Source organism: Schistocerca nitens, chromosome 7 (genome assembly GCF_023898315.1).
Source record: "Schistocerca nitens isolate TAMUIC-IGC-003100 chromosome 7, iqSchNite1.1, whole genome shotgun sequence".
In the NCBI taxonomy this organism is placed as follows: Eukaryota; Metazoa; Arthropoda; class Insecta; order Orthoptera; family Acrididae; genus Schistocerca; species Schistocerca nitens.
The window spans coordinates 450,572,678-450,592,630 of record NC_064620.1 but is presented as its reverse complement, the minus strand read 5'-3'; positions in this window follow the sequence as shown (position 1 = coordinate 450,592,630).

The following is a 19,953-nucleotide window of genomic DNA, read 5'->3' as shown; positions in this document are numbered from 1 at the left end:
GGCAGTCTTCCTATAGACTTTCACTGCCTAAAATCAGAGCATTAAGACAGGAAGTTGACACAATTTTAGCAGACAGAGTGATTCGTCTTTCAAATATCCCCTAAGTGTCGCTTATATTTTTGGTCAAAAAGCAAATGTAGGGGAGGAGGGGGTGGGGTGGTTCTGTCCTGTGGTGGATTATCCCGTCTTGAATCAGAAAGTAGTTCTTGAATCTATCCCTCTTCCTGACCTCCAGAATTGCTTCACCTAGTTCACTCTGGCACCCAGTACTTACAGTACTTGACATAAATCAAACATATTATCAGATACCAGTGGTGGAGGAATCCAAGGCCGCCACTGTGTTCGCCACAGACTGGAACTTGTGTGAATTTTACCAGGTACCCTTTGATCTTTCTACCAATGCAGCCGTGATATCTAGGTTAGTGGATTCTGTTGTGGGTGACCTAAAGTTGCAGTTCATCTCTAATTATTTGGACATTGTCGTATATACACTGCTGGCCATTAAAATCGCTACACCACGAAGATGACGTGCTACAGACGCGAAATTTAACCGATAGGAAGTAGATGCTGTCATATGCAAATGATTAGCTTTTCAGAGCATTCACACAAGGTTGGCGCCGGTGAGGACACCTATAACGTGCTGACGTGAGGAAAGTTTCCAACCAATTTCTCATACACAAACAGCAGTTGACCGGCGTTGCCTAGTGAAACGCTGTTGTGATGCCTCGTGTAAGGAGGAGAAATGCATACCATCACGTTTCCGACTTTGATAAAGGTCGGATTGTAGCCTATCGCGATTACGGTTTATCGTATCGCGACATTGCTGCTCGCGTTGGTCGAGATCCAATGACTGTTAGCAGATTATGGAATCGGTGGCTTCACGAGGGTAATACGGAACGCCGTGCTTGATCCCAACGGCCTCGTATCACTAGCAGTCGAGATAACACGCATCTTATCCGCATGGCTCTAACGGATCGTGCAGCCACGTCTCGACCCCTGAGTCAAAAGATGGGAACGTTTGCAAGACAACAACCACCTGCACGAACAGTTCGACGACGTCTGCAGCAGCATGGACTATCAGCTAGGAGACCATGGCTGTGGTTACCCTTGACGCTGCATCACAGACAGGATCGCTCGCGATGGTGTACTCAACGACGAACCTGGGTGCACGAATGGCAAAACGTCATTTTTTCGGATGAATCCAGGTTCTGTTTACAGCATCATGATGGTCGCATCCGTGTTTGGCGACATCGCGGCGAACGCACATTGGCAGCGCATATTCGTCATCGCCATACTGGCCTATCACCCAGTGTGATGGTATGGGGTGCCATTGGTTACACGTCTCGGTCACCTCTTGTTCGCATTGACGGCACTTTGAATAGTGGATGTTACATTTCAGATGTGTTACGACCCGTGGCTCTACCCTTAATTCGATCCTTGCGAATACCTACATTTCAGCAGGATAATGCACGACTGCATGTTGCAGGTCCTGTACGGGTCTTTCAGGATACAGAAAATGTTCGACTGCTGCCTTGGCCAGTACATTCTCCAGATCTCTCACCAATTGAAAACGTCTGGTCAATGGTGGCCGAGCAACTGGCTCGTCACAATACGGCAGTCACTACTCTTGATGAACTGTGGTACCGTGTTGAAGCTGCATGGGCAGCTGTACCTGTACACGCCATCCAAGCTCTGTTTGACTCAGTGCCCAGGCGTATCGAGGCCGTAATTACTGCCAGAGGTGGTTTTTCTGGGTACTGATTTCTCAGGATCTATGCACCCAAATTGCGTGAAAATGTAATCACATGTCAGTTCTAGTATAATATTTGTCCAATGAATACCCGTTTATCATCTGCATTTCTTCTTGGTTTAGCAATTTTAATGGCCAGTAGTGTAGTAGCCGGCAGCGGTGGCGGAGCGGTTCTAGGCGCTTCAGTCTGGAACCACGCGGCTGCTGAGGTCACTGGTTCGAATCCTGCCTCAGGCATGGATGTGTGTGCTGTCCTTAAGTTAGTTAGGTTCAAGTAGTTATAAGTCTAGGGGACTGATGACGTCAGATGTTAAGTCCCAAAGAGCTTAGCGCCATTTTAACCATTTGGTATATAGTAAAATCGTTTCCAGTCATTTGGAACACTCCGTCAAGTACTGGGTAGACTGGGTGAGGTGGGTTTAACAGTGAAGCCATCGAAAGTCCGTGTGCCCTAAAATTTCTTTCGAGGGGCACCTGGTTTCTGCTGGCGAGGTTCGTTTGGACCACTCATGAACTCAGGAGATATATAGGTTCACACCTCCAAAATCCAATAAAAGGATAGCTCAGTTCGTGTGTGTGATAAATTTTTTTCGAAAGTATATTAAACACTTTACCCTGCTAACGGGCCGTTTGAACACCTCGCTTCGAAAGGGCGTGGATGGAAATCCTTCAGGCGGCGTTCGATGGTTTGAAGGATACACTAAGTACTGCTCCCATGTTGTCTGTCCCTGAGTTTGGCCTCCCATTTATTGTGGAAACAGATGCCTCGAATTCTAGAGCAGCAGCAGTGCTATCGCAGCAACAAAATGGAGAGCGACGGCCTATTGTTTATGATTCCAGAAACCTATGAGTTGGAGGCACTCACAGTTCTGTTCGAAAAATTTAAATTTTATCTCGAGCAACGAGAATCTGATCTTGAAACTGACAACCAGGCTCTTATGTGTGTTCTGGCTCGCCCACGTAAGATTAGCCGCAGTGCTCATTGGGCGGTGCGTCTATCAGCTTTCAAATTCTCGGAGAGGCGTATTAGGGCAGTGAGAATGTGATGGCTGATACCCTCAGCCACATGTTCAATGAGCAAGGGGCGGAAGATTTCGTTCAACCCTCTGACGAGCTGGAAATCGTTGGAGCTGTTCTTGAGGTGCCAGCTTTGCTTACCAACTTAGGGGAGGGGCAAGAGGCAGAGGCTGATTTGTGTGCTCTTATGCAAGAGTTGCATTTGGGAGGCAATGAGAGGGTATCAGATCAAAAAGGGGATCTTTTGTTCCAGGCCTCGAGTCTGGGATCAGTTGAAGGTTGGTTTACTTCATGTTTTGATGCCAATTGTCTTCAAATATCATCATGAGTTCCTTTTAGGAGGACACCTTGGCGTACACAATGCAATACACAAAGTTAGAGAACTAGCAACTTGGCCGTGTCTGAACAGAGATATTAGTTGGCTAGAAGGCCGGTGCCAGATGCGTAAGTTAGCGAAGTACAGTTGAAGTAAGCAGAAGGAGTTGCTGCTGTCCTCTTGCGTAGAACAGCCCATGGAAAGAGTTTTCATTGATTATGTGGGTCCATTACCACATTATCAGACTGGGTACAGATACATTTTCGTGGCTGTTTACCCTTTCACTAAGTTTGTTTGGCTGTGTTAGAGTAGGGGGGGGGGGACTACCAATATCAGTGTAAAACATCTAAGCGGGATATTTTAGCTCTCTGGACCGCCAAATGTATTGGTCAGTGACAATGCTCCTGTCTTTTTTTCTCTGGAATTTCGGCGTTTTTGTTTTTGACGTGATGTCGCCAATGTGACAATTACACCATATTACCCTCAATCTTCATTTGCCGAAAGGTTTAATCGAAACGTAAAGGCGGCTTTGATCACCTTCAATGCCAAGATGCAAACCAAATATTGTTTCTTGCCGTGGTTGAATTTTGCTTTCAGCACAGCAAGGCATGGGGCCTATCGGACCACCCCGCTTCCTTGCTTTTCGCCCACCTGGTTTACTCCCAGCTAACTTATGGGACATTAAGACATTGAGGATTTAATAGCAGATAAAACAACAGCTGATGTTTTTCGAGATAACTGGCAAAGGGCAAAGAGGAACAATGAAAAAGTCCATCAGAGAGAGACACAGCAGTATAGCTGCAGGCGCGAAAGTGTTAACTGTAAGTAAGGCGATACTGCATTTGTTGAAAACATTGGAGGGCGGAAGCAGCTAGATGCGATGTTGAGAAAGTGCCGCACTTCATTGGCCCTTGGCACCTCTTTGGGGTGTCCATCGCGGTCACCTTGCGCGTCCAGAATCAAGAGACGGGGCAAGTCCAGAAAGTACATGACAGCCAAGTCGACAGGGCTACCCAACCGACCAAAGCCAATCTCGCCTTGGTTATCGAGATTTTTTTTTTTTCGGCGGGGGCAGCGGGGAGGGACGGCCGTTCTGCAAGGTCGATACTGACACCCGACTCACGAGTATGACTGTTGTGCCACGATTTGAGGCTCTCTTTTGTTTGCTTGGACACAGCTGGCTGGGCCAGGTCGCAGAGATGTATTTTCTGGTGGTTTGCCGTCGAAAGAGGTCGCTGGCGGTCTGTTCTGGCTGCAAGGTGCTCGGTACAGGAGGACTCTGTTTGGAGCTCGCTGATCGGGTACTAAGGAACCGTATAAAAACGCCGAGGAGGGCGTTCCTGTGCCGAGGACGCGCCGCGACCACATAATGTTCAGCTTGTAGCAACTTCTGTCTTTCAGATCTCGTTTTTGATGCTCATTTATCCAGAGTACGAAGCCTTACCGCCTCTGGATTTATTAAGACTGGGTAAGCGCCTTCATTATCCTCATGCGTCGGTGGTTTTCCTCAGATCCAGAGGTGGAGTGCATAGTTCTTGGAATATAGGCGTTTCTCACTTGTCTTAAAGGCTTTTGGTGTGTTATAGAAGTCAGTTACGATCTGGTCCCTCACGTCGGGCTTGGCATGTGCACGCGTGCCCTGGGCGTACCTTGTCCTTGTTGATGTGTCGGGTGGGAGCCTATACCGGTCTTAGGACACACGTTTGGTGCTTACGCCTTACAGGCAGCACGTCTGTCTGTATTCTGCCCGTTATGTTTGGTATTCTGATTTTTTACCATTTGTAAAGTTTTACTATTCTGTGATTTTTCTTAACTAAAGAATCTGAAACCTGTTTATTAGGACCTAGATAAAACTTAAACTAGTGCTGAAAGAGCACCCAAAGTCTCTTACCTATCTTGTAAGTTTTAATTGTACTGGTTTATATTCTTTCTAATGAAATAGAGATTCCCTTCATAAAATCACCTTAATCCACAAGAATTATCTGGTGCTCAATTTGCATGTGAATTTAATAATAACTCTGAGGCCCAATAAATTCAAAAATGCTTTAAATGAACAATGCCAAACAATTCCAGCCATTCCTAATGTGTTAAGCCGAGCACAATAGTGCTACCATAGTGCCACGCTACATGATCGTTCTCTGTACTTCAGCGTCTCACATTTGTTATTAATGAGGATTCTCTTAAAGTTCTGCATATTCTACAATCATGCCTTAGAATCCAGTATGTATTTCGGTATCTCTGTCTCGTCATTATGTGATCCACTTAGGATCTTCCTGTGCACAAAAAGTTCTCGGTTTACTTGCTGCGTCAAATTCGTATAACATCACAAGCTTTCGATGACTGCTTCGACCATTGCTGCCACGGGCTAAGTCTGACTCAGGACTGTTTATGCTAGAGCTCCCACGCGAAAGACTTTGCAGCCAGAATGTCCCCGCAATTCCAGGCCTTTCGCACATTTATTGTAATCCTTGAACAGTGTATTGCAGAATTCAAGGATTCTGTTTCTTCTCTCATTCTTACTACCTAGCATGAGTCCTCCCATAACTCTGACTCCTGTGTCTTCCCTCAAATAGCGTTTTCAATCCACCATGATTGTTACATTTTTATCTCCTTTTACATCCGGAGTTACCCTTTCTCTCTCTCTCTCCATCTTCAACTTGTGACGGCTACATGTGAACCTGAACTCTTGTTCGTGGCGTCGTCTTTCTGTCGAGTCTAGTGAGAATAATCCTATTTTTTATCTGTACACGAAAACTCTCTCTCTCTCTGCCCTGTTTTCCTGTTTAGAAAGGAACCTACCCCCGTTACAGCATCAGTTACGTACCCAGACGAGCCAAAACATTACGAGCACCTACTTATTAGACCACATAATGAACCACAGTACAAGAGCGACTACGTGTGGCGCCAGGCGTCTAAATATACACTGACCATTAAAATTGCTACACCACGAAGATGACGTGCTACAGACGCGAAATTTAACCGACAGGAAGAAGATGTTGTGATACGCAAATGATTAGCTTTTCAGAGCATTCACACGAGGTTGGCGCCGGTGGCGACACCTACAACGTGCTGACATGAGGAAAGTTTTCAACCGATTTCTCATACACAAACAGCAGTTGACCAGCGTTGCCTGGTGAAACGTTGTGATGCCTCGTGTAAGGAGGAGAAATGCATACCATCACGTTTCCGACTTTGATAAAGGTCGGAATGTAGCCTATCGCGATTACGGTTTACCGTATCGCGACATTGCTGCTCGCGTTGGTCGAGATCCAATGACTGTTAGCAGAATATGGAATCGGTGGCTTCACGGGGGTAATACGGAACGCCGTGCTGGATCCCAACGGCCTCGTATCACTAGTAGTCGAGATGACAGGCATCTTATCCGCATGGCTGTAAGGGACAGTACAGCCACGTCTCGACCCCTGAGTCAACAGATGGGGACGTTTGCAAGACAACAACCATCTGCACGAGAAGTTCGACGACGTTTGCAGCAGCATGGACTATCAGCTCGGAGACGATGGCTGCGGTTACCCCTGACGCTGCATCACAGACAGGAGCGCCTGCGATAGTGTACTCAACGACGAACCTGGGTGCACGAATGGCAAAACGTCATTTTTTCGGAAGAATCCAGGTTCTGTTTACAGCATCATGATGGTCGCATCCGTGTTTGGCGACATCGCGGTGAACGCACATTTGAAGCGTGTATTCGTCATTGCCATACTGGCGTACCACCCGGCGTGATGGTATGGGGTGCCATTGGTTAAACCTCTCGGTCACCTCTTGTACACATTGACGGCACTTTGATCAGTGGACGTTACATTTCAGATGTGTTACGGCCCGTGACTCTACCCTTCCTTCGATCCCTGCGAAACCCTACATTTCAGCAGGATAATGCACGACCGCATGTTGCAGGTCCTGTACGGGCCTTTGTGGACACAGAAAATGTTCGACTGCTGTCCTGGCCAGCACATTCCCCAGATCTCTCACCATTTGAAAACGTTTGGTCAATGGTGGCCGAGCAACTGGCTTGTCACAATACTCCAGTCACTACTCTTGATGAACTGTGGTATCGTGTTGAACCTGCATGGGCAGCTGTAACTGTACACGCCATCCAAGCTCTGTTTGACTCAATGCCCAGGCGTATCAAGGCCGAAATTACGGCCAGAGGTGGTTGTTCTGGGTACTAAATTCTCAGGATCTATGCACACAAATTGCGTGAAAATGTAATCACATGTCAGTTCTAGTATAATATATTTGTCCAATGAATACCCGTTTATCATCTGCATTTCTTCTTGGTGTAGCAATTTTAATGGGCAGTTGTGTATATCACGCAGTTCCCTCAAATTACGGGTCGGTGGTTTGTCGACGTAGGACGGGTGCCCGATAGCGTCCCAGATACGGTCCACTGAGTTCATATTAGGCGTATTACGCGGCCATGACTCAACGTGAATTGAATATCGTGCTCCTCAAATCACTGTAGTACGATTCTGTTCTTGTGACATACACTCCTGGAAATTGAAATAAGAACACCGTGAATTCATTGTCCCAGGAAGGGGAAACTTTATTGACACATTCCTGGGGTCAGATACATCACATGATCACACTGACAGAACCACAGGCAACAGATCATGCACAATGTCGGCACTAGTACAGTGTATATCCACCTTTCGCAGCAATGCAGGCTGCTATTCTCCCATGGAGACGATCGTAGAGATGCTGGATGTAGTCCTGTGGAACGGCTTGCCATGCCATTTCCACCTGGCGCCTCAGTTGGACCAGCGTTCGTGCTGGACGTGCAGACCGCGTGAGACGACGCTTCATCCAGTCCCAAACATGCTCAAGGGGGGACAGATCCGGAGATCTTGCTGGCCAGGGTAGTTGACTTACACCTTCTAGAGCACGTTGGGTGGCACGGGATACATGCGGACGTGCATTGTCCTGTTGGAACAGCAAGTTACCTTGCCGGTCTAGGAATGGTAGAACGATGGTTTCGATGACGGTTTGGATGTACCGTGCACTATTCAGTGTCCCCTCGACGATCACCAGTGGTGTACGGCCAGTGTAGGAGATCGCTCCCCACACCATGATGCCGGGTGTTGGCCCTGTGTACTTCGGTCGTATGCAGTCCTGATTGTGGCGCTCACCTGCACGGCGCCAAACACGCATACGACCATCATTGGCACCAAGGCAGAAGCGACTCTCATCGCTGAAGACGACACGTCTCCATTCGTCCCTCTATTCACGCCTGTCGCGACACCACTGGAGGCGGGCTGCACGATGTTGGGGCGTGAGCGGAAGACGGCCTAACGGTGTGCGGGACCGTAGCCCAGCTTCATGGAGACGGTTGCGAATGGTCCTCGCCGATACCCCAGGAGCAACAGTGTCCCTAATTTGCTGGGAAGTGGCGGTGCGGTCCCCTACGGCACTGCGTAGGATCCTACGGTCTTGGCGTGCATCCGTGCGTCGCTGCGGTCCGGTCCCAGGTCGACGGGCACGTGCACCTTCCGCTGACCACTGGCGACAACATCGATGTACTGTGGAGACCTCACGCCCCACGTGTTGAGCAATTCGGCGGTACGTCCACCCGGCCTCCCGCATGCCCACTATACGCCCTCGCTCAAAGTCCGTCAACTGTACATACGGTTCACGTCCACGCTGTCGCGGCATGCTACCAGTGTTAAAGACTGCGATGGAGCTCCGTATGCCACGGCAAACTGGCTGACACTGTTGCGGCGGTGCATAAATGCTGCGCAGCTAGCGCCATTCGACGGCCAACACCGCGGTTCCTGGTGTGTCCGCTGTGCCGTGCGTGTGATCATTGCTTGTACAGCCCTCTCGCAGTGTCCGGAGCAAGTATGGTGGGTCTGACACACCAGTGTCAATGTGTTCTTTTTTCCATTTCCAGGAGTGTAGACAGTGATCCTGCTGCAACGTGCCATCGCTGTCAGGGAAGACATCAAGCACGAAGGGATGCAGGTGGTCGGCGATAATGTTCACGCTGTTACGCCTTCGATTACTAGCAGAGGTGACATACACTTCAACCCACTGACACCCAGTAGTACTGCCATAGTCCGTGGAGCAGTGCAAGTCTCGAGCAGCTATTCGCCTGGATTTTAGATGATCTAGCTTTGAAGTTGACATGGGACTGTGTTGGTCATAAACTTGTAGAAAAAAGGAATGCCTACACCTATACGTTCTACGAAATAAATTACACGACCAGTTTGGACCTTGGATTAGTATCATCTTCAGGCCGCTACGCGAAACGAAAGGTGATATTCATTCCTCAGTGCATTGGGACATGTGCCTTGTATATTCACTGGTCTCATGATTTCTATTTACACGATAGTGTGAGCTGGACAGTTGTTGGTAGATGACTGAAATGCGCACATCGTGTAAGCAGAAATCCATGAGACCAGTGAATATACATGGTACCTGTTATAATGCTCCGAAAGTTGGACATCACCATTCAGTTAACGAAGGGGTGTGAAGATGATGTTACGTAATGTCGAAATTGGTCGCGTAATTAAGTACGGCTGTTGGTATTCCTTTTTTTCTGGAAATTCTCCTGGATGGCAGTGTATCAGATAAGACCATCGACATGGTGTAACAAGACAAATGACTCATCCGACCAGGCGACACATGTCCATTGATCCACGTCGTACCCTCTATGATCCCGTGCCCACTGGGAACGTAACTGACGAAGTCGTTCAGGTCAGTGTCTGCTGAGGAGCACCATTTTCAACATGAACTAAATAGTGTGCTCCGAAACATTAGTGCCCACACCAGGATTGTAGCCTGTCGACGGATCTGCCACAGATCGCCGCCTGGCCTGCTTTACAGCGAGGGCAGGCCTCCGGTCTCCACGTTGCATGATGTGGCGTGGACGTCCTATGCGTGGTTTCGCCGTCCTTCTATCACTTTCCATGAGTGTTCCTGACAAAAGCACGCGAACAGCCGACTAGCTTCGCTGCTTCAGATATACTCGTGCCCATGCAACGGCCAACAACAATCTGCCCTTTGTCAGAGTTGTTTATGTCAATAGAATTCCTCATTTTACGGCCCGTATCGTCGCTAGAAAGAGTCCTCATTTATTTCTGCTCCGTTCGTATACTTTCCGTTATGCCACGTGTCCGCAGGATCACTAGGCGGCTTTTAGTCATAATCAATTGGCTTCTCTGTCTATTTCTTTGATTGTACTAGGTCTCTGTTTCACCGACGATATATCCCTGACTGACTTTAATTATGGTGATTTTTTGATAAATCTTTATTGTCCTGAAATGTCCCATTTTCATAGTACGCACGTGACGACGTTTGACGTCAGTGTGCAATACCCACTTACACGCGCCAGGTGGCAGCGCTAGCAGTGGAGGGTACACATATAAAGCGCGTTTGGGGGGGAGGGGGGACGCAGAAAACAGTGCAGTCGTTGTCATAATGCAGAAACCGATTGATTTTTCTTCCAGAAGGCATTTATCATTGGCTTTAGAGTGAAGGGCGGAAGCATTTTCAGAATGGTTCAGTTTGTAAACCGTTCGCTTGCCGCCGGGGTCCAGTTATACCATGCATTCCAAAATGCCGCCATCCAAGACCGGCACTGAGGCAAATGAGTTGCTCCACGGGCTGTAGGTAACAGGGGTGACCGACGGCTGTAGAGATGAGTATTGGGGAATAGACGTGCAACTGTTGAGCAACTGACCACTCAGAAGAACCAAGGGGGCTGTGAATCAATAGCGAAGTTACTTCTCAGAATGAGATTTTCACTCTGCAACGGAGTGTGTGCTGATATGAAACTTCCTGGCAGATTAAAACCGTGTGCCGGACCGAGACTCGAACTCGGAACCTTTGCCTTTAGCGGGTAGAGAACTTGCCCACGAAAGGCAAAGGTCCCGAGTTAGAGTCTCGATCCGGCATACAATTTTAATCTGTCAGGAAGTTTCAAAGTTACTTCTCGCTGTTTGTCTAATGGGAATGTTAATATACATCATTGCCGTATTTTATGTTTCTGTCCTTTCCCATATTATCGTTAGCAAATAACTGCTGTCCATTGTGGGCGTACTAGAACACTGCAACTGTTGAAATTTAAGGTAATTTGTAATGATTTAGCTGCAAATTTTGCTTTTACAGGCATTTATTTTTGCATGACGCCGTTTCAAAATGCCTGGCATCCCAAATTCAGATGTTTATTTTTATTTACATATCCTGAAGTTGTTTATTTACTAAAAGCGTTGCAAAATTTTCCAACGGAAGATTTTAAGACAGCTGCTGCAAATCGTCGCAAGTAAAATTTTGCAACTGGAGGTTTTAAGACAGCTGCTGCAAATCGTTGCAAGTAAATAAACAATCCTCATAGGGCGTAACTACATGTAGACTCTGAAGCTGGGCTGAACATAATGTAATAACAAAATTTTAAGGCGTAATTGGTCGGTATGAAGTGTCGCTAAAAGGGTGCCATTCGTATCGGTGATTTATGGCATAAATATTAACCACGCGGACTCTTTAGTTTTCAATTCCTGCGCTAGGAACGCTGCTGTCGCAGCTCGCGAGCTTAAGTATGTAAATCAGCCGTGCAGGTCACCAAAGGGTGTCCATGCTTTGCATTAACAGTCAAGTCGTAGGTAGCCATTTTGTGTAGAAAAAGTTTTTATGAAGCCAACTCTCCTTTAAAAACAAATCTTTTCATGTGATTCTTGAGTTTCTCCCGGCGCATTTGATAATCAAAATATCCACGGGTGTACTGCCGGTCTACAGTGTCCAACGGGCACAATATTTCGGCGATCACACGTGCCGCCTGATTATGGCGGCATGTATGATCGCCGAAATATTGTGCCCGTTGGACACTGTAGACCGGCAGTACACCCGTGGATATTTTAAATCTTTTCATAATCTCAAAGTTCATTTGATTAAAAGTGTACTGAGGGTCTTGCTCTTCTCCTTCGGCTTTTCCCCTGATGCAATGGAATCACCATGTTACTTCGGTTGTGGCAATGTTCGTAGTAGACGGTGGCTGGACGCGCTTACTGACGCCACCAGTTCACCACGAGATGGAGTCTGTGTACCATATCTGTCTTCGTCTTGAGAATATCTTATGTTCAAGTGTGAGAACGTTGTATAAATGTTTGCGTAGCGTGTCTGTGGTGCGGAACGTGGGAACCAGCCCTGTATTTAACTGGTGGGCTGTGGGAAACCGCCTAAAAACCACATCCACGCTGGCCGCCACACAGGCCACTGCTGTTAATCCGCCGGCTGGATCGATCTGGGGCCGTCGCGGCTCCCCGCGTTCCGGAAGCGGACGCTTTAACAAGTAAGGCTATCTGGGCGAGTCAGAAATGTTACCAAGATTGCACATTTTTTGAGCAAATATTACATTGCAATAACTCATTCAATACGAAATGGTCGTTTCCAATATCACAACCGTTTACCAATACACATATTACGATTCGTGTGTCAGAATGTTCTTTTATAATGGAAATAGGAAAGTGAAGGGCTTCGTATTAGCTTCTCACGGTGTTTTCAAATGGTTCAAATGGCTCTGAGCACTATGGGACTTAACATCTGAGGAAATCAGTCCCCTAGAACTTGGAACTACTTAAACCTAACTAACCTAAGGACATCACACACATCCATGCCCGAGGCAGAGTTCGAACCTGCCACCGTAACGGTCACGCGGTTCCAGACTGAAGCGCGTAGAACCGTTCGGCCACACCGGCCGGCACGGTGTTTTCAACATGACTTTCTATTGCGCTTTCACCGGTGAATTCAGTGTGGACGAGCCGTTACACGCTAAGGATGACATCTTCATCGCTTCACTACTGATAGTGCATCGACTTTACTGAACATCGAAGAAGGGGAAGTTTCAATGACAAGATAAGGAATTGTTTTTTAGATGATCCATCATTAAAGTGGACGTGGAATTGCAGCTGGTCATAAACTAGTAGAAATAAGAAATACCAACAACCAAACTTTTTGAAAATTATAGCAACTACGCAATCAGTTTTAGTACTACATTAGTGTCATCTTCAGGCCCTTTGCAAACCAAATGGTTACATCCAACCGTCCGTGCATTCGGACAGGTACCATGTATATTCACTGGTCTCATGGATTTCTACGTATATACTCGATGTGTGCACGCCAGCCATCAAACATCAACTATTAGCATTCTATTTATTTCTAAGAGATAAGTAATTAGTCTTCATATAGGGAATGAAAAAACATATAGAGAGGGAAAAATGCACACTAGGCTAGATTCCAATGTGCGGTGCTATGATAAGAGGTACACGGTTTTCACTTTCAAGAGGTAGCGTGTATTCGAAGAAAGAGTAAGGAAACAGATATGGAGCTGTCACTGGGCGTTTACCGAGATAAAGCACTTCACACTTATTTTATCTGATACATTTTCCTCGTTTTTGACAACACTAATGTAGTTCATCTTGCTCAAGGCGTAAAGATTTGTGAAAAGTCTGATAGTGCCGCAGTTCTTGATACTCGCTGAAATTTGGATGTAACTGAACATTCTGGCTATTATTTCTTTCCCTGGTTTACCATATCGCTTGCTGCCTTACGATACGTAAAAGCTAAAGCAGTAATCAATTACTTTTCATAGCCATCTTCGGCATGCCGTGTCGGATTTCTTGGATTTCGCTAGCTGATGCCACCGTGTGGAAATACCACCCTTCCAAGGCCATTAGACGTAAGAGTCAGTAAATATACTGGATGAGAGTCCGTAGCGTCGATCGCCTTCTTTCTTACATAAAGCGTCGCCGTTATATGTGTCTTCCTCCAGATTAGGGAACTGTTTGAGAATGGTACTCATAATGTTCACCAGCCATTCTTTCAACTTTTGGCGCTACTTCACTTGTGTCCTCTATTCTTTTCTGATATCTTCTGCACAAGATATGTAACTGAGCTTCGCGTCCGACACCGAAATGTCTGAGTTTCCGATTGAAATTTCACCTCTGACTTCATGTCTGACTCTCTTTTTGCAGCTGGAGCAGAAATCTTATTTGACCACACGTGTTCCGCTTTATTCCGGAGCATCTTCAATGGCCACTTTAACTACGTGGTTTTTCTTACAAATCTGTTTGGGGAAGATAATACAGGTGCCTACGATTTTAAATTACTTCTAATTAACAGTATTCGTGGCTATAACCATCGTCTAGGGATAGCGTCTTTGATTAGTAATCAAAACGTTCTCGCTCCTCCACCATTTAAATTGTGAATAAAAATCGTCAGCAATGGCAGCCGAAGACTTCCTGCATAAGAAATCACTCTCATGCCGTTAACGATCTTGTCAAAGAGGGCGGAGGAGTGGAGAGAGGTTCAGGGCACACTCTTGCCCTTAGGGTGGGAACTGTCCCTTAAGACGGGCCGGCTGGTGTGACCGAGCGGTTGTAGACGCTACAGTCTGGAACCGCGCAGCCGCTACGGTCGCAGGTTCGAATCCTGACTCGGGCATGGATGTGTGTGGTGTCCTTAGGTTAGTTAGGTTTAAATAGTTCTAAGTTCTAGGGGACTGATGACTTCAGATGTTAAGGCCCATAGTGTTCAGGGCCATTTGAGCCATTTTGAACCTTAAGGCGGAAGAATCAGCAATGATCAACGGCATGAGGATGCAGAAGGCAGTGGAAACCAATGTACAGAAGACTCGTAATGTGTATCCACAGGGCATGGGGCCTGTAATTGAAAAAATGTCATGATCATCTCTCCATTAGCAAAGGATTCCGGAATAGTCCCCCACTCGGATCTCCGGGAGGGCACAGAGATGGGGGAGGAGACCACGAGAAAAAGATCGAATAACCAATGAAAGGATGTCCACAACTCGTGGCGTGGAGTGTCAGGAGTTTGAACGTGGTAGGGAGCTAGAAAATCTGAAAACGGAAATGCTAAGACTCAATCTAGATTTAGTGGTGGTTAGTGATGTGAAATAGAAAGGAAACAATGATTTCTGGTCAGATGAGTATAGGGTAATACAAACAGCAGCAGGAAATTGGAGTAGGATTCTTTATGAATAAGTAGGCTGGGCAGAGAGTGATTTCCTGTGAATAGTTCAATGAGAATCGACAGCAAACCGACACCAATAGTTCAAGTAAACATGCCGACGTCGCAGGTAGAAAGTGAATTGGTGGAGGAAGTATATGAGGATATCGAACGAGCAATTCAGTACGTAAAGGTATATGAAAATCTAATAATCATGGGAGGTTGGAATGCTGTTGTGGGGAAAGAGCAGAGGAAAAGGTTAGAGGAGAACATTGGCTTGGTACTAGGAATGAGAGAGGAGAAAGATCAAGTTCTGCAACAGATTTCGGCTAGTAATAGCGAATACTCTGCTAAAGAGTCACAAAATCAGGCGGTATGAGGGGACAGGCCGGGAAATATGGGAAGATTTCAGTTAGTTTACATCAGGGTCAAGCAGGACTCCGAAATCAGATACCGGATTGTAAGGCGTACGCAGGAACAGATACAGCCACAGTTCACAATTTAATAATGATGAAGAGTAGGCTGATGTTTAAGAGACTGGTCAGGAAGAATCATTGCGCAAAGAAGTAGGATACGGAAATACTAACGAATGAAAAGATACGCCTGAAGTTCTCTGAGGCTATAGATACTACGATAAGGCAGTTCAGTTGACAAGGAATGGACATCTCCAAAAAGTTCAACCACAGAGATTGAAATTATAAACGAAAGTACCCGGAAGGTAACTGCGAAACAACCATGGGCAACAGAAGAAACACTTCAGCTGATCGACGGAAGAAGGAAGTACAAAAATGTTCAGGGAAATTCAGGAATACAGAAACACAAGTCAGTTATAAATGAAATAAATAGGACGCGCAGGGAAGCTAAAGCGGAATAGCTACACGAGAAATGTGAATAAATCGGAAAAGAAATGATAGTCGGAAGGACTGACTCAGCATATAGAAAAGTCAAAACAACCTTCGGTGAAATTATAACCAAGAATGGTAACGTTAAGAGTGCAAAGAGGATTCCACTGTTAAGTGAAGAAGAAAGAGCGGATAAAAGAGTACACTCCCTCTATGAGGGAGAAGACTTGTCTGATGACGTAGTCAATATAGAAGAGATAGGGGATCCAGTATTAGAATCAGAATTTAAAAGAGGTCTGGAAGACTTGAAATTGAGTGACGCAGTAGAGATAGATAACGTATCATAAGCATTTCTAAAATCATTGTGGGAAGCGGCAACAAAACGACTATTATGATGATGTGAAGAATATGAGTCTGGCGATATATCACAAGCCTTTTGGAAAAAGCATCATCCACAAAATCCCGAAGACTGCAAGAGTCGACAAGTGCGAGAACTATCGCACGATCAGCTTAGCTGCTCATGCATCCAAGCTGATGACAAGAATAATACACAGAAGAATTGGAAAGAAGACTGATGATGTGTTACGTGACGATTAGTTTGGCTTTAGGAAAGGTAAAGGCACCAGAGAGGCAATTCTGCCCTTCCTGTTGATAATGGAAGCAAGACTAAAGAAAAATCAAGACACCCTCCTAGAATCTATCGAACTGGAAAAAGCGTTCGACAATGTGGAATGGTGCAAGATGTTCGAAACTATTAGAAAAATAGCGATAATCTATAATGTGTACAGGAGCCAAGAAGAACAGTGACTTTGGAAGACCAAGAACGAAGTGCTCCGGCTGAAAAGGGTGTAAGATGGGGTGTAATCTCCTGCCCCTTGTGTTCAATCTGTACATCGAAGAGGCAATGACGAAAATAAAAGAAAGATTCAAGAGTAGAATTAAAATTTAAGGTGAAAGGATATCGATGATAAGATTTGCTGATGACATTGCTATCCTCAGTGAAAGTGAGGAATTACAGGATCTGCTGAATGGAATGAACAGTCTAATGAGTACACAATATAGATTGAAAGTAATCGAAGAAATACGAAAGTAATGAGAAGCAGCAGAAATGAGAACAGCTAGAAACTTAAGATTAGGATTGGTGCTCACGAAACAGATGAAGTTAGGGAATTCTGCTACCTAGGAAGCAAAATAACCAATGACGGACGGAGCAAGGGGAGCGCAAGAGGGTGACTAGCACTGGCAAAAAGGCATTTCTGGTCAAGAGAAGTCTACTCGAATGAAACACAGGTCTTAATTTTTAGAAAGACACATAGCACTCGTATGAGTCATATCTTGAGTAATGCTTGAGTGTGAGTCAGATTAAAGGAAGACCAATGGAACGAATTTAGAAATGTTCTGTTAGGTTTGCTACAGGTAGGATCAATACGTGAGTATTACGGAAATGTTCCATGAACTCAAAAGTAATCGCTGGAGGGGAGAATTGAGGAAGCTTAGAGAACCGACATTTGCCACGGACTGCAGAACAGTTCTACTGCCATTCTCATAGATCTCACGCGAGAGCAGAGAATACGATATAAGAGAAATCAGGGCACGTCCGGAAGCGTATAGAAGGTCATTTTACACTCGCTCCGTTTGCAAGTGAAACGGGAAAGGGAACGATTAGGAATGGTACAAGATACCCTCCGCCGTGACCCGTATCATGGCTTGTGGAGTATGCCTGTTGATGAAGATTTAGCTGTATTTATTTGCGGACGTTCTTTGGCATTCCCACAAATTCCCCATATAAAATACGTGCCGATTCAATGCCCCCCCCCTCCCCCCCAGTCCCTCCCGACCGCACGCGGTGTTGCGCTTACAGTGACCTCCTGAAATCAGATAACAAGGCAGAGATTCGAATACAAGCACAAGTATTTGAGGATGTTTTGATGTAAATGCTACTCTGAGATGGAGAGGTTAGCTTTTTGTAGGAAGCGGCGGGCGCTCTACTCCAAGGCTTTAGATATAATAGTTCTCCAAGGTAGAAGTCAGTTTTAAAAAAGTATACTGCCAATTCCGTGTTCTCCCACATTCACTTGTTTCCTACGCATTTCAAATAAATTGCTCAACTCATTTAACAACTACCAGGAACATGCTACTTTCAGCCATTTACTACACTATGCTTGACTTCCATATGCATTTGTAACGCACTCATCTCCTGAAACAGATGTTTTCAAAGGCCCACACACGAAGTTCTCGTGCGCAATGCAGAAATGGAACAGAGGCGGTTTCACTCACAGTTTGCGTACTGAAGCATTTTCTATTTTTATGCGTGAAGCCATAAAGGAGCCGGCGGAAGGTTAAGCTCCGAGCTGATAACTTTAAGGATGCCCCCCACATTTTAGCATGTGTCATGCATGTAATTTGAAAAGTGAGTAATGCGCTATAAATTATGTCCATTGCCCTCCTAATCCCTGAGTGAGACTAGTACAGTGTTTTACGTCTAGTTAGAGGTGGAAGAATTTTGCTACATCGGAAGTAGAATAGAGAAAGAAGATGCAAGACAGAAATAGTAGCAAGGATTACACAAGGCAGAGGGTCTTCCGATTTAAGAGAACACAAAATATCCAAAGTTTACAACCGTTTTCAAAAGCGCGAAACTTCGTGTGGACTCCAGTGTGGGTTCCTTTTAATAGTTTCCACAACGAAACGATGTCTCGAAATCTAACAAGAAATCCAAAACGATTCTGGTCTAACGCAAAGTATACCAGCGGGAAGATAACCATCATCTTCGGTGCTTAATGGTAATGGGAAGCCGGCCAGTGTGGCCGAACAGTTCTAGGCGCTTCAGTCTGGAACCGCACGACCGCTACGGCCGCAGGTTCGAATCCTGCCTCGGGCATGGACGTGTGTTATGTCCTTAGGTTAGTTAGGTTTAAGTATTTCTAAGTTCTAGGGGACTGATGACCTCAGATGTTAAGTCCCATAGTGCTCAGAGCCATTTGAACCATTTTTTGGTAATGGTAAAGCTTCCTACCACAGCGCTAATAATGCGGAATTACTAAATTAGATTTTCTGAAATTATTGTATTTCACGAAAGAAGATGTAGTAAATATTCCATAATTCGAATGAATAATAGTTACCAACGAGGTTACCATCGCAGCAGATACTCTTGCTATAGCGAAGCTACGTAAGTCACTCAATAAAAGCAAGTTTTCGTGTCAAATATATGTTGCAGTTAGGTTCCTTTCGGAGCGTGCTGATGAAATAGCTTGATTTTTAGCAATCATATATACTGCTTGCTGCACAGAAAATCCGTACCTAAAGATCGGAAGGCTGCGCAGGTCATACCATTAATCAAGAAAGGAAGCAGGGATAATCTAACGAATTACAGACCCATATGACCGGCGTCTATTTGTATCAGGATTTTGGAACATATACTGTGTTCCAACATTACGAAGTACCACGAAGAAAACATTCTATTGGCATATAAACAGAACGGATTCAGGAAACTTCGTTCTTGTGAAACACTACTGGCTCTTTATTCACACAATGTAATGAGTGCTATCTACAGGGGATCTCATGGAATATCGTCTCAGTTATGCGACTGGATCTGTGAATTCCTGCCAGAAAGGTCACAGTTTGCAGAAACCGACGAAAAGTCATGTAGTGAAAGCGAATGATACCCGGTGCTCTCACAGCAAGTGTTATAGGCCCTCTGCTTTCCTTAATCTATATAAGCGATTTAGGAAATAATTTGAGCAGTTCTCTTCTCCGATTGTTTCCAGATGATACTGCCGTTTATCTTCTAGTAAAGTCATCTGATTGGAAAATGAATTAGACAAGATACCTCCGATTGACTCTAGACATCAAAAATTACGACGTCCTCCCCACGAGTACGAAAACGAATACGTTACTTATCACAAAGAAAAAAAAAATGGTTGAAATGGCTCTGAGCACTATGGGACTTAACTTCTGAGGTCATCAGTCCTCTAGAGCTTAGAAGTACTTAAACCTAACTAACCTAAGGACATCACACATATCCATGCCCGAGGCAGGATTCGAACCTGCGACCG